Here is a 17,009-nt window from a genome sequence, read left to right on the forward strand (position 1 = left end):
CCCGCACGACCAGGTGGGCCCGCCCCCTGGGTCAATTCAGGGGAATATAATTGGACCCCGCGCTCACGCCCTGCCCACGCACGTGCCCAAATCCCAGCAGGACGGTACCACTGCTTGGACGCTGCTTTCCCCGCTCCGAGACCTGCCACTTCCTCCCGGGGACTTCTCCCTCTGGTGCACCGCGCCACACGTGCGGACTGGGTGTGCGTCCCCCCGCACGAACGTGTGGGCCCCGCCCCGGGGTCACTTTAGGGAAATATAGCTGACCCCCCCCCCGCTCGCGCCCTGCCCGCTTCCCGCCAAACTCCCAGCGGGACGGCTCCCCGGCTGGGATGCTGTTCTCCCCTCTCCCAGATCAGTCACTGCCTCCCGGGTGTTTCTCCCTCCGGCTGCTCCACTACGCCGCCTGCGCCAACCAGCTAGACTTCCTCCCGGGATGGGTTCGGGGGAGAAGGGCTGGGCCCCCCTTCTGTGCCGTCTGCCCCCCTGGGCTCTGCCCCAGATCAGGCTCCGAAGGTCACCTGCCTGGTACGCTGGCTCCTAGTTCTGAAAACGGTCGCTGTCTGCCCGTATTTGTTCGTTTTCCATCTCTAAGTCTGTGCTTGATGTTCAGAGTTCGTGGATTGTTATGTATGTGATCAATTCCCTTGTTTTTCCCCGTCTTTGTTGCAAGAGGGATCCGCGGTAGCGTCCACCTAGTCCGCCATCTTGGCCCCGCCTCTCTGCTTTTTTTTATGAACATAAAATTCCACAACCTGAAGAATTTTGAAATTTTGTACTGGGTGTTCTTCAATAGTTTTTTTTTTTTTTTTTTAATGGACTCTGGCAGTTTTGTGACAACCTTGCTTCCCTTCTCAGGCTGTTTTAAAATCCTTGAACTATAATATGAAGAACAAAAAAGAACACAAACGTACTGAAATACAGTTATAAAATAATCTAAAAACGTGTGACATCCTAATATGAGTGCCTCATCACAAAGGAAATTCATTAATACATTTTAGCAGGATGGGTCTAAGAATGATGATTACCAAGTAGCAATGACGATAAATGTAAACACATGTACAACACCTGTGTGTAATGGGACAGGAAAATATCTCTGACTTCTATTAGTAGCACAGCACTGAAAATACTGCTGCTGTATTATATTTACTTTCATAAATTTAACAAAGGCAAAATTTCATTTGGAAGATGGTGAAACATATGTAATTTTTTTTCTCCCACGCAAGTTCACGGACCCTTTATATCCTATCCATGAACCTCTTGAAGGGCTAAAGATACCATATTAAAAACCCTTCTTAATCTAAATGTGTTTTTGAAATGCTACTGATTTGTAATGCTAGAAAAAGGAAAATTGTCTTTAAAAACTGTTCAACATCATTGATTAATAACACAGAATGGCCTGATTTTATATTATTCCATAAGAATTTTGCATACTGTCAGCTCTGACTGGGATCACAACAGATCCCGGACACAGCAGCAGAAAAATGTAAAAGAAAAAATCATATTCATATAAATGACCAGGCTTACTGGTCTGACAGAGACTGGAGGAGCCCCTGAGATTATGGCCCTAAAACACCCTTTTGACCTGGACCTGAGGCTATTCCCAGAGACCACCTTTCAGCCAGTCAACAGACAGGTCCATAATATAAAAAATAATACCTGAGAGGGACACGTCCCTCAGAACGATCAATTAGAGGAGATGAAAAGAACAACATTTGCCCAAAAGCAAAGACGAGAAGGCAGGAAGCCATAGAAAGTCCGGACGAAGGAAACGGGCAGGGCGCCAACACGTTGAGGGAGACACAACCAACGTCCTGGAACACTTTATGTACAAACTATGGAATGGGAAACTAATTTTCTCTGTTAGCATTCACCTAGAGCATAACAAAAAACTTAAAAAAGAAAAAGAATTTTGTGAAACAATCCAAATTTAATAGACAGAAAATTTATTGAAGATATTATCATGAGTGAATCAAAAGAGTTTTTTTTTTCTTTATAAAATGGTATTTGCTTTTAAAATAGGTATCATGGGATCCTTAACTATTTCACTGGGGGAAGAAAAAAAAAAGATCTGAAAGCAGCCTAGTGCTCAGGTTCTGAGAGTTGGCTGTAGAACAGTTCTCTTGAAAGCATCTCATAGAATTCAGAGATAAAGCGCCGGAGGTAACAGGCAGGGCTGCCAGAAGAGTCTATAGAATTGAAAGTATTTGCAAAGAAGTGGTTCTCGGGTAATTGATAAAAACCAGAAGTATAGTCCACTGAGATTTAATATATATATATACGCCAAACAAAAGAGAATAGAAAATTTCTGCTGGGAAATACTGAGCTAATCCATCAACTTTATTTTTGTAGACCTTTTCTATTTCACTTCTCTTCAATGAAGTATTTATTTTGACAAGTAGTAAGGTTTACACAAGCAGCCTCTAATGGAAAAAAAAAATAATGATTTCTAAATTCACTTTCTAGGACAAGTTTACTTGCTATAAAGAAAGGTAGAAAGTTGGCATTTTTTTTAGTGTATTTGAGCAAGCCATAAGCAAGCAAGGCTTTATAGAACCATTATAGGGATTTAATTAGTTTGGTTGGTTGAACGGAATTCTGGATTTTAGTGGTAAAGAAGTAGAGCCTACTACATTAATCAGCCAGAATCCATTTCTGACTCTCTTCCATAAATACGGCTTGACACAACATAATAACTCTTGTATAAATAAAATTTTGTACATTAACACCATTTTCCTGCTTATATGGAATGACTTAGAGAATTGTAAGGGAAGGAACTAATATTTGTCAGACATTTCACTTGGTGTCATCAAATGTGCTCTAAAACCCACTAGCTTAAGAAACATAGGAAAAGCACTTTAACTGTTTGCCCCCAATTTTTATGGGTTTCTATCATCAAAAATAAAATCACTGTCCTATTCCTCTGTTTGTGACTATAGGAATTCCCAGAGAAGGAGTGTCTCACAAAACTCTAAATTATTGCTTGGTGGACCAAAGTTCTCTGACTTATTTTTTCCCTTACCATGCTGTTGCTTCTTTGCCTGCATTACTTCTATTGCTTATCAATCCATCTGCTGTGGTCTGTCATGGGAAAAGTGCTTTCCATGAGCACACTTTTTAGAGTCAATGTATTGGACTTGACCTCTGATAACCTTAGGGAGTCTATCCCTTCTGCAGCCCCTGATTGATCTCCTCACCATCTCTGTCTGCTTCTGTAACCCCAAGTTTCCCTTCTCTATTTGGCAAATAAGAAAATATATCCCCTTTCTCACACTTAACTCTTGCAGAAAAGAGATTACAAGGTACAATTTCTTGGCCTCTAGTGATAACATTCTTCTATTTTACCACACTATCCTCTCCTTTCCGAGTTACCTCAGATGTGGACCTTGCTTGGTGTGTGCATTGAACTGTGACACCCCTCCCCAAATATTTTGAAGTGTTAACCCCTGGTACCTGTGGAAGTGATTCTGTTTGAAAGTAGGGTCTTTGATGATGTTTATCAGTTAAATTAACATTAGGTCATACTGGAGTAGAAGCTATTACCCAGTGCCATCGAGTCGATTCCAACTCATAGAGACCCAAAGGACAGAGTAGAGGTACCCCATATGGTTTCCAAGGAGCACCTGGTGGATTCAAACTGCCAACCTTTTGGTTAGCAGCCATAATTCTTAACCACCATACCACCAGGGTTTCCTGCTGGAGTAGGGTAGGCCTTAATTTCATCTTAGTGCTGTTATCGTAAATGAGAAAAACCGATACAGAGAAGACACACCAAGGAAAGATGCTGTGTGATGCTTGTCAAAAGACAACTCAGAACACCATTAACAGATTGCTAGGCAGGTTTAATAGACAATTTGCAATTGAGCAACACATCATTTACCCAAAAATGAGTGCTCTGATTAGCTAGAATTCTTAAAGTGCTTATATACAAAGCTTTCAGGAACTTCTGAACAAAATTTCTCATTGGTTGAAATTTACATAATTTTGCTTGACAATCACAAGGTCAGTGAGCCTTGGTTAGAAGACTCCTGAAGTTCTGAAAACAGGATATGTTCATCAATCTTGATACAGCACATGTTTATCAATTTTAATTGCTTTCTGGAAGAAGTTTAAGTGAAAGTTGAAGAAAAATGAAAACAGCTTTTCTGGTTTCAGTGGGTTTAGTCACCTAGCTACTTTCAAATGTTAATTTATAGCATTGCTAAAATATTATTTATTCATTATAGTGCATAAGTTTTTAACACTTAACAAGATGACCTTAAGTATGAAGTTTTTGCTTGCTCAGAAATACATTTGGTAATTCTTAGGAAATAGTCTAATAACATTGGCCAGCCTAGCCAGCATATCTCAAACTAAACAAAAACCAAAAAATGGGAACCTATCAAATCAAATAGGCACCCATACATATATTATTTCACTAAATTCTCCTATAAGTCAATGGGGTTGTTGAGAATTATTACCCTGTATTTTATACTAAAAGAAACCAAAATAAATTGAAGTTAATGATAGGAAACGACAGAAGTTGGAGTAAAAGAGGTTTATCTAAATCCCAAAAATAGTCTAATTCTGCAAATTTATTGGGAGCTGTCGTAACAATTATTTGACTAATAGGAATAATACAGTGCAATATAGACATTTTTCTTTATAGACCTAAACACAAAAAACCGACACCGTTCAGTAGATTCCAACTCATAGCTACCCTATGACCCAGCACTTGGAAATCAACATAACAACTCTTTATTTTTGGAACCTGTAAGAAAATTAATGTTCCTTCTCTCTTGCATCTTGACTAAACGGTTTAAACTCTTTCCTATATATTGCGGGACGCAGGGAAATACAGTGGTTAGACCCATGATCTCTGGAATCCATGATCAACATCTGTCCAATTCCCACATTAACTACTAACTGTGTGATTTGAGGTAAAGAATTTAACATATTTGCCTTCATGTTCCCATCTTTAAAATAAGGATAATAGTAGTAGGGTTATTTTGAAGATTAAATAAGATACTGCTTATAATGAATGTAGTGCATTGCCTGACACTTAATAGCCACTCAACAAATAGTAGTTTGTCTTCTGGCTTGTGAGAGTACAATACATAAATCAAGTCGGGAAATAAATGAAGAAATGTAAGTGGAGCGTGTATTTTAACTTTTTCATTCCAAACACTTGATTTGCTAAGTTAATTATAGAAACGCTGATCATAGGCTATGGTTAATAGCTAACATCAATAGGTATGAAGTATAGAAAATGGTAGGTTTTCTAGAATTACAATTATTTATTATAAAATACAGGAAAAGCTATTTGAAGATAGAGGAGAAATATATGTTTCTACTTTGCTAGAGGTGCCATAACAAAACACCATAAAGTAGGTGGCTTTTAAAGAATAGAAATTTATTGTCTCACCGTCCTGGAGATTGCTGTGTTCTCTGTCTATTGGCTCTGTTGTTGTGTGCCATTGAGTTGATTTCATCTCATAGCGACCTTATAGGACAGAGTAGATCTGCCCCATAGGCTTTTCTAGGTAGAAATCTTTAGAGGAGCAGAGGAGCTGGCTGGCTGTAACTGCTGACCTTTTGGTCAGCTGCCAAGCACTTTACCAGTGCACACCAGGGCTTATTGGGGAAAATTTTTCCTGTCTCGTTCAACTTCTGGTACCAAAACACATTGTTGTCCTCATAGTGACCCTATAGAACAGAGTAGAACTGCCCCCATGGGTTTTCCAAGGCTGTAATCTCTCTGAGTCAGAACTGACTCCATGGCAAAGGGCTAATCTTTTCAGAAGCTGTCTGCCACAGCTTTTTCCCAGGGAGCAGCTAGTAGGTTCGAACTGCTAAACTTTCAGTTAACAGCCAACCACTTAACCAATGCGCCACTAGGGCTTACGTCAACTTCTTGTAGTTCGGAATATTACTTGACTCATAGATGGATTTTCATATGGTGTCATCCCCTGTGTGTGTCTCTGTTTCCCTATCTGTTCTCTCTTTTTATAAACAGCAATCAGGAGGGATTAGGACCCATCCTACCTTAACTGGTATGGCCTCCTTAACTTAATTGGTAATATCTGCAAAGAAAAATTCTATTTCCCCAAACAAAGTCAAATTCATAGGTACATGGGGTTGAGACTTCAACATATCTTTTAGGTGAACATACTGCTAGGCGAAGTACAGGGTCAGTGGAAAAGAGGAAGAATCTCAACAAGGTGGATGAACACAGTGGCTGCAACAATGAGCTCAAGCATAACAACGATTTTTTTTTTTTTTTCCAGTGTCCACCTGTTTTAATTAGCTCACTCTTCATCAGCATCTCTCTCCCCGCCGCTGACCAGTCCCTTTCATGTCTGATGAGTTGTCTTCGGGGATGGTTCCTGTCCTGTGCCAACAGAAGATCTGGGGAGCATTGCCGCCGGGATTCCTCTAGTCCCAGTCAGACCATTAAGTATGGTCTTTTTATGAGAATTTGGGGTCTGCATCCCACTGATCTCCTGCTGCCTCAGGAGTTCTCTGTTGTGCTCCCTGACAGGGCAGTCATTGATTGTGGCCGGGCACCAACTAGTTCTTCTGGTCTCAGGATGATGTAGGTCTCTGGTTCATGTGGCCCTTTCTGTCTCTTGGGTTCTTAGTTGTCGTGTGACCTTGGTGTTCTTCATTTTCCTTTGCTCCAGGTGGGTTGAGACCAATTGCTGCATCTTAGATGGCCGCTTGTTAGCATTTAGGACCCCAGACGCCACATTTCAAAGTGGGATGCAGAATGTTTTCATAATAGAATTATCTTGCCAATTGACTTAGAAGTCCCCTCAAACCATGTTCCCCAGACCCCCGCCCCTGCTCCACTGACCTTTGAAGCATTCATTTTATCCCAGCAACCTCTTTGCTTTTAGTCCAGTCCAATTGGGCTGACCTTCCATGTATTGAGTGTTGTCTTTCCCTTCACCCAAAGCAGTTCTTATCCACTGATTAATCAATAAAAAACCCTCTCCCTCCCTCCCTCCCTCCCCCCTCGTAACCACAAAAGTATGTGTTCTTCTCAGTTTTTTCTATTTCTCAAGATCTTATAATAGTGGTCTTATACAATATTTGTCTTTTTGCCTCTGACTCATTTCGCTCAGCATAATGCCTTCCAGATTCCTCCATGTTATGAAATGTTTCAGAGATTCGTCACTGTTCTTTATCGATGCGTAGTATTCCATTGTGTGAATATACCACAATTTATTTACCCATTCATCCGTTGACGGACATCTTGGTTGCTTCTAGCTTTTTGCTATTGTAAACAGAGCTGCAATAAACATGGGTGTGCATATATCTGATTGTGTGAAGGCTCTTGTATCTCTAGGGTATATTCCGAGGAGTGGGATTTCTGGGTTGTATGGTAGTTCTATTTCTAACTGTTTAAGATAACGTCAGATGGATTTCCAAAGGGGTTGTACCATTTTACATTCCCACCAGCAGTGTATGAGAGTTCCAATCTCTCCGCAGCCTCTCCAATATTTATTATTTTGTGTTTTTTGAATTAATGCCAGTCTAGTTGGTGTGAGATGGAATCTCATCGTAGTTTTAATTTGCATTTCTCTAATGGCTAATGATCGGGAGCATTTTCTCATGTATCTGTTGGCTGCCTGAATATCTTCTCTAGTGAAATGTGTGTTCATCTCTTTTGCCCACTTCTTGATTGGGTTGTTTGTCTTTTTGTGGTTGAGTTTTGACAGAATCATGTAGATTTTAGAGATCAGGCGCTGGTCTGAGATGTCATAGCTGAATATTCTTTCCCAGTCTGTAGGTGGTCTTTTTACTCTTTTGGTGAAGTCTTTAGATGAGCATAGGTGTTTGATTTTTAGGAGCTCCCAGTTATCTGGTTTCTCTTCATCATTTTTGGTAATGTTTTGTATTCTGTTTATGCCTTGTATTAGGGCTCCTAAGGTTGTCCCTATTTTTTCTTCCATTATCTTTATCGTTTTAGTCTTTATGTTTAGGTCTTTGATCCACTTGGAGTTAGTTTTTGTGCATGGTGTGAGGTATGGGTCCTGTTTCATTTTTTGCAAATGCCAGCACCATTTGTTAAAAAGACTATTATTTCCGCAATTAACTGACACTGGTCCTTTGTCAAATATCAGCTGCTCATACATGGATGGATTTATATCTGGATTCTCAATTCTGTTCCATTGGTCTATGTGCCTGTTGTTGTACCAATACCAGGCTGTTTTGACTACTGTAGCTGTATAATTGGTTCTGAAATCAGGTAGGGTGAGGCCTCCCACTTTCTTCTTCTTTTTCAGTAATGCTTTGCTTATCCGGGGGTTCTTTCCCTTCCATATGAAATTGGTGATTTGTTTCTCTATCCCCTTAGAATATGACATTGGAATTTGGATCGGAAGTGCATTAAATGTATAGATGGCTTTTGGTAGAATAGACATTTTTACTACGTTAAGTCTTCCTATCCATGAGCAGGGTATGTTTTTCCACTTAAGTATGTCCTTTTTAATTTCTTGTAGTAGAGCTTTGTAGTTTTCTTTGTATAGGTCTTTTACAACCTTGGTAAGGTTTATTCCTAAGTATTTTATCTTCTTGGGGGCTACTGTGAATGGTATTGATTTGGTTATTTCCTCTTCGGTGTTCTTTTTGTTGATGTAGAGGAATCCAAGTGATTTTTGTATGTTTATTTTATAACCTGAGACTCTGCCAAACTCTTCTATTAGTTTCAGTAGTTTTCTGGAGGATTCCTTAGGGTTTTCCGTGTATACGATCATGTCATCTGCAAATAGTGATAGCTTTACTTCCTCCTTGCCAATCCGGATACCCTTTATTTCTTTGTCTAGCCTAATTGCCCTGGCTAGGACTTCAAGTACGATGTTGAATAAGAGTGGTGATAAAGGGCATCCTTGTCTGGTTCCCGTTCTCAAGGGAAATGCTTTCAGATTCTCTCCATTTCGAGTGCATAACAACAATTTTAAGGATGGCACAGGACCAGGCAGTGTTTCGTTCTGTAGTACATAGGGTCGCTATGAGTTGGAACTGACTCAACAGCACCTAACAACAATTAAATCTATTGTACTCCACCCTTTGGCTCCCCAAAATTCATATTCTTCCCACAGGCAAAACATATTCACCACACCCCAGTATCTTAAGTCTTAACCCATGCAAGCATTAACCATTAACCCATTTTGCAAAATCTGTTTCTAAACCTTTTAAATAGGTACAGGTGAGACTCTGGGTATATTCTATCCTGGAGCAAAATTTATCTCCATCTGTGGACCTATGAAACCCAGGATAGAAGTTATCAGCTTTCAAAGTACAATGCTGGGACAGGCATAATGTAGATATTCCCATTGCAAAAGGAAAAATTGGAGGGAAAGGGGTTAGAGGTTATAGGTACCAAGCAAGTCTGAAATCCAGCAGGGAAAATCTCATTAGATTTCAATGCTTGAAAGGAGTCCTCTGTTCTCCAGATTCTAGGAGGAAGCCTGCAGACCCTGGACATTGGCCCCACCCCCTTGACCAAGGAAGCCAGCCCCACTTTCTTTGTCCACTCTGCTGGTCACCCCACCCATGTAATCTGCGTAGTAGCTCCAACCTTTAAAAGCTGGGCAGTGGCCCTACAATCTGAAACCTAGGAAGCAGAAGACTTACCCTTGGTGCTGGCTGTTCTGCTGGTCTCTCTGAACTGCTCCTGTGAAGTCTTCTTTTTCTTTGATGAACAATAGATGTTCACAGCTAAGCAGTTCCATTAGTTCATTTCCTGAATCCTAGGAGTAGTGCAGCATTTCTTTATCTTATCCCACCTATCTTCCCTTCCCAGGAGCCCCGGTGGCATAGTGGTTAAGAGCTATGGCTGCTAACCAAAACTCTGGCAGTTCGAATCACCAGCTGCTCCTTGGAAACCATATGCGGCAGTTCTACTCTGTCCTATAGGGTCGCTATGAGTCAGAATCAACTCGACGGCAATGGTTTGGATGACCCCTTTAAGGAGCCATGGTGATGCAGTGGTTAAAGCACTCTGCTACTAACTGAAAAAGATGGTAGTTTGAACTCACTAGCTGCTCTGGGGGAGGAAGACATAGTCTACCTCTATAAAGATTACAGTCTTGGAAATTGTATGAGGCAGCTCTACTCTGTCCTATAGGTACCCCGTAGGATTGCTATAGGTCAGAATCAACTCAATGACAAGTTTTATGTTCCGTTTAGTCTAAGACATCATGTCTGCTGAAATGGTCGATTGGATCCATAAATCACATGCCTAATCTGTTTAGAAAATTGTTGTCTAGCCACACTCTTACTGTCCTCTTCAGAGTATACTTTAATTTTCACAGTAGAATTTTCCAAATCCTGAAGTTCTGGTTCCTTTTATCACAATTCATTTCTCTCATTATCTCTTTCCTCTCACATTTTGCTAAAATCAGCATGGAGAAGCCAGGCTATACCTCATACATCTTGCTTGGAAATCACCTCAGCCCAATAACCAAGTTCATCACTTACAAGTTCTACTTTCCACAAAACACTTGAAAATAATTCAGCCAAGTTCTTTGCTACTTCATTACAATGATTGCCTACCCTCCAGTGTTTAATAACATGTTTATAATTTCCTCTTATGGCCTCACCAGAAGCACATTTAACATCTACTTTTTTAGCAATATTCTGTTCATAATATCAAAATTTTCCCTACAGCTCTCCTGACTTCTTACTAAGCCCTCACCAGAATTGCCCATTTAGTCCATAATTTAACAGTCTCTTCAAGGTAATCCAGACTTTTCCCATCAAATGGTTCAAAACTCTTCCAACCTCTACCTGTTATCCAATTCCTAAGTCTCTTCCATATTTTTAATTACATGTTAGAGCAGCAACCCCAGGTAGTAGCAGCAACCCCACCTCCTTAATTTCTCAGGGCTTTCGTAATAAAATGCCACAGAGTGGGTGGTTTTAAAGAACAGAAATTTATTGTTTTATAGTTCTGGAAAATAGGAGTCTAACTTCTAGGCATCAGCAGGGCACTCTGTCTGCAGGCTCTAGTGTAAGATGCTTTTGTGTCCTTTCAGCTTCTAGTAGCTCTTGGTGTTTCTAGCTTCTCCTTAGCTTGTAGACTGATCCTCACACAATGTCTTCCTCTATGTGTACCTCTGTCTCTGTGTCCGTTCTTTCCTGTTACGAGACACCACTCAGAAAAGATTAGGACTCACCCCATTCTGACATGGGCTTGTTAACTGATAACATCTATAAAGAAAAACTGTATTTACCCAAACAAGATCACATTCACAGGTACAAAATTTAGGACTCTACCATATCTTTTTGGGAGACACAATTTAATCCAAAACAGAATATAATATTTGCTAGTGAATGAGAGAGTAAATGGACTAGGAAAATATTCTTGGGGTTGTAGGACAAAATTAAGAGGCCACATTTTGTTAGCAGTTCTGACTTTAACATTATGCCACTCATGAAAGTTTTTTTTTAATCCCTTTAAAGAATGAATAAAATTTTTTTTTTGAATTTTTTGGTGAAACCATGTTTTTTTTACTAATGGAACAGATGCTGGATCATTGTTGGTGTTTTTTATTATTTGAAAAAATCAGGGTGCCAATTGCAAGTGGGCCATATCAATCTCATGTTCCATGAAGTACATCACAAATCGACTCCATGGCCCAGAAAGTGCATCATACTTCCTGGTTATACTTGAGCCATAAAATATCTTACTCAGCTTTTCAAAAATACACACAAAATACAAAAGAAACATTGCATTTGCTGTGAGTAATTGTCAGTTTGATTTTGAGTGAAACTTTAGAAAACATGAGGTGACATATAAAGGCACTTTGCACTTTCTGTACATAATTGTTGTTTGAGTATGCTTCTTCTGAGCACAGAATTCTCTGTCTCGCCTCCTGATTGTCTTTATGTGGTGATGCTCTCCATCCATACTGAACTGGATATCAGTCGACACCCTGCTGGCTCCAGACTTTCTCCTGGCAACACAGGAGGGTCTTCCTTTGCTTTTTGGCTTCCCGGGCTATGGCAAGCTATCTTATGTGAGGGATCCTGAAGGACAGTTGGTCACATTTGGCTCTGTTGTTACATGTCCACATTATAAAACTATTTACAATGGCCATGTCAATAAGAAAATACAACACTTTATAAAAGATGTCATCAAGGAAGTGACTAAAGCAAACTGGCCATGTTGGTCCCGTGTTCCATGAAAAACATCACACATGTGGTATATATTGGTCCCATGGCTCAGGAAATGCATCACAAAGTGTTTTCACCCCCAAAATAACTCATTTACTTGAATACTTCTGAATGCCGGTAACCATACCTTCCCGATAACACAAAGGAAATAGTAAACATACTTGCAAGCCTTATCTCGCTGTACAGAAGCCAAAAGACACAAAAGTTTCACAAAATCTCTCCTCTGCGAAGCATACCTTCATACGAATGGCTCTCAACACGTGGCGCAGACCACCTTCCTTGCTATTTAGGCAGTAGTACTAGTATCTGCCATGATACCAGAGAGTACTAAAGTGGCTTGAATGCCTGCCAATAAACCTCCAGGAGTGGAAAATATAGCTGGGACATATATATGCCAGCCCCCTTAAAACGGTTATTCTTCTCCAGCTACAATAGCTGCATATTTGTTGTTACAATGGCAAATGAGATTTAACTTCATTTGTCAGGAGAGTACAAGGAATAGGGAGGCCATGTGTATCAGTTAATACAAGTTGGTTTATGCTGCAGGAAATAATGTAAATTAGTAGTACTCAGTGGCTTAAAAGACTCCAAGTTTATTTCTTGCTCATGCTGCATGGCCATCATGGTCAGCTAGTAGGGGTGAAGGATGCTAGTGGTAAATAGGCTCTACCATTACCCATTGCTGTTGAGTTGATTCCAACTCCCAACAACTCTATAGGACAGAGTAGAACTGCCTCCACTGGGTTTCCAAAACTGTTATCTTTATGGAAGCAAACTGGCACATCTTCTCCTGCGGAATGGCTGGTGGTTCAAACCGCTGACCTTTCAGTTAGCGGCCAAGGAGTGCTTAACCACTACATCACCAGGGATCTTCTACATGGGCTTTAGAGTCCTGAGTTTGACATTTAAATGCTCTACCTTTAAGTGATGCTAACCTTAATTCCACTCACGACACACTGACCAGAGCTAAAGGAATGGTGCCTTCTCCCCCTGCCATCACAAACAGACAAGGAAGTGAGACCCTATCTGAATGGGGGGCAATTAGAATATCTGGCAGCAGCACAAATGACTGCACACCAATGATTTTGCACAGAAGTGAAACAATCATCCTTGTATGTACTGTGTACTGACAGTCACACAAATTATGATAGAATTAGTGTCGGAATGAGTTTCAGTGAGTGAAGAGTTAGAAACTTCAAGAAATGATTTGGAGATGACCAGAGAATTTACAAATCAGTGCAAAAGGTGTGAGAGTAGGTAGTGAAATCTGATAAGACTGATTTTAAAGTAGAGAGGGGATGATTTCATGTAGGTGGAATAATAGTCTGAGGAAACAAGGAGCAAGGAAGATAATTGCTCACCTTCAGACTCAGTTTTATGCGGGCTTCAAAAAAAACAGTACCCTTAGGTGAAAGCCAGGAACCTTTTGGTGCTATAATGTGAAGGAAATGATGAGAGAAGACTTTGGGTTTAGAGAAGGTTTTGATGATATCAAATTATGGGATTTAGAGGGCACGACAGAAGGATTTCAGAAGTCGAGGAGGATGACAGATGAGGTCGGATAAAGCCATGTATAGATCAATACAGGCATGTGTTTCCAGGAGATGAAGGACATCGTAGGATCCCAGGGCTTCTTACGAAGCCTGTTATACAAAGACAAAGAGTATAATGAGATTTGTCCTCCTGTTCTCCAAGGCTGATTGTAGTGGTAGCCTTGTGGGGAGAGAGATAGAGGATCAGAGAGTTCTGGGCTACATCTAATCACCATTTTCAGTAAAAAGTGTTGGAGAAGTAAAAAAAAAATGCAAACTGTAAGAAAATACTGACAATTATTTAAAAGATTTGCACTATGGCAGCAATAAATTCAGATACTAAAATCTGGGAATGTACTTTCCAATTTAGGATAGTCTTTTGGTTTTAGTAGAATATATGTAGAGAGTTAATTTTTATTTTGTATATGAATGAGGAGCCCCATAAAAGTCATAATTAGCCTGACATTCACTTCTGTGAAATAAGTAATGGTTAAGTACATAATTATGGAGCCCTGGTGGTAGAGTGGTTAAGAGCTATGGCTGCTAAGTGAAAAATCAGCAGTTCAAATCCACCAGCCACTCCTTGGAAACTCTATGGGGCAGTTCTATCTATAAGGTCTCTATGAGTTGGAACCTATAATGGCACCTAACAACATAACGACATAAGGTCATTATGAGTTGGAATCGATTTGATGGCAATGGGTTTGGATTTTTGCTTTTTAAGTACAAAATTAAGAAGCACTGGTGTCACAGCTCTGCTGAAAACCAAAAAAGATTGGGGTTCAAACCTACCAGCCACTCTGAAAGAGAAGGATGTGGCAGTCTTCTTCTGTAAAGATTTACAGCCTTAGAAAACTTATTGGAGCAGTTCTACTCTTCCTGTAGGATCACTATGAGTAAGAATCGACTTGACGGCAGTAGGTTTGGTTTGGTTTTTTAAGTACATAATTAGATGGTGGATTAGAGAAATTGCTTGAATTGTATATATGAGTCCACTGCTAAAGTGACTCATAGTAATGAGGTTTTTGCCCTTGTTTTTTATCTAGAAGAATTGTTGAGTAGGTAATTGTATTAAAAACTAGATCTATTTGACTGAAGGATTAGAGTGAAGAGCTATTAAAGAAGATAGTGATACAATTGGTTTCTGACCCAGTAAAATGGTAACTTGAGGAAATAAAAATTTTAAATCACTTAATTTATCACATGGCTTTTTTCAGTGTCCTGTAATTTAAAAGCATCATTTTCCCCATCTTTGCTTTTAATGAACTCTCTACCGATTAGATCAACCTGAATGTTTTCTCTACATTTGAATTATTAGATGCTTTTTTTTAATACAACAAACATATCTATTATATGTATCATATTTTTTATGATCAATTAAGAAGTCTTCTCTAAAAAATAAAAGGGTTTGAATTAAGCACCTTATAAAAGACCAGCATTGTGGGGTAGGCTTGGGAAAAATGTAGTGTGTTATTTTAAAACTGAGAGTTTAAAACTTTCTCTATAAATAATATAATAGGGATATGTTTTATTAATATACAGAAATGTATCTCAAAAAAGCACTTCTCGAACGCCATAATAAAAAAAAACAAAAAGCTGAATAAAAATCATCCTGGCTTTATAGAGAACTCACATTTTCAAGTCATCTTCTGCTTACTGCAATTTACTGTTAAAAATAAACACACAGTGAAGCTTTGTTGTTGTTGTTAGGTACCTTACAGTCAGTTCCAACTCATAGTGACCCTATGTACAATAGAACGATACACTTCCTGGTCTGAGCCATCCTCACAATCGTTGCTATATTTGAGCACATTGCTGCCGCCAAGAAACTTGGAAGACAGCTACCTGGCCAACTGACTGGAAGAGATCCATATTTCCCTTCCAAAGAAAGGTGATCCAAAAGAATGTGGAAGTTATCAAACAATATCATTAATATCTACACAAGTAAAATTATGCTGAAAATCATTCAAAAATCATTGCAGCAGTACACTGACAGGGAACCCCCAGGAACTCAAGCCAGATTTAGAACACGACATGGAATAAGGGATATCATTGCTGACATCAGATAGATCTTGGCTGAAAGCAGAGACTACCAGAAAAATGTTTACCTGTGTTTTATTGACTATGCAAAGGCATTCAACTCTGTAGATCATAACAAATTATGGATAATATTGCAAAGAACAGGAATTCTCGAACACCTAATTGTGCTCATGTAGAACCTGTAATTGACCAAGAGGCAGTCATTCAAACACAACAAGAAGATACTGTGTGGTTTAAAATCAGGAAAGGTGTGCATCAGGATTATATCCTTTACCATACTTATTCAATCTGTATGGTGAGCGAATAATCAGAGAAGAAGGGGGCACCAGAATTGGAGGAAGACTCCAGATAACACAACTTGCAGATGACACAACCTTGCTTGCTGAAAGCAAAGAGAACTTGAAGCACTTACTGATGAAGATCAAAGACCACAGCCTTCAGTATGGGTTACACCTCTACATAAACAAAACAAAAATCCTCACAACTGAACCAATAAGTAGCATCATGATAAATGGAGTGAGGCTTTAGTGGTAGTGAAAAATCACTAGGAACACCCTTCTGTATTTCCAAGTCCAAAAAGATGATATCTAAAAGTAAACCTTGAACAAATTTGATCTACTTTACGACTATGTTCCACTTGCTTTCTATTTTTAATAAATGTGTTGTTTTGCCTGATGTGCTAGGATACCTAATGTGGTAGGTCTTAACCACATTCAGGTAAGGAATTCACAAGTTTTAGCCTACATTTAGAAAGAGGTCAGATGGGGCATCTGATATTAACAAGAAAAGAAAGTTCAAGTCAAAGGAGGTTGGTGTTACATGCTTCCACTGTACTGTTTTTTATGGAAATTTGGGCTTTAAATTTGTAAATCAGATTTACTGTTAATCTGATGAGAAAAAGTTAAAAGTCAAATTGATATTTGATGTTTACACTCTTTCAAATCCAATTTAGAGGGAATTCAAGACAATTATAGTGATTTTATTTATTTGAATATGGGCTGTTGAAATTTTTACTGAGGTGATATCTCAGATGAACTAATTTGTTACTTTATTAACTAAATACTCTCAGCTGTGGTTAACAAGTTTGCAATTTCTTTCTTCTGGGACCAGAGACATGAACTTAATGAACTTGAAACAACAGAGGACAAATTGCCTTGCTGGGTGTTTTTTTTTTTTTTTTTTCCAGAGCTTAAACGTGTTCAGCTTCAGACTAGAATGAGCTGTGTAGATTCGGATTGCACTAATTCTCCATGGCTGAATTGCCTTCTGCTC

This window comes from Loxodonta africana, chromosome 20, assembly GCF_030014295.1.
Source record: "Loxodonta africana isolate mLoxAfr1 chromosome 20, mLoxAfr1.hap2, whole genome shotgun sequence".
Taxonomy (NCBI): Eukaryota; Metazoa; Chordata; class Mammalia; order Proboscidea; family Elephantidae; genus Loxodonta; species Loxodonta africana.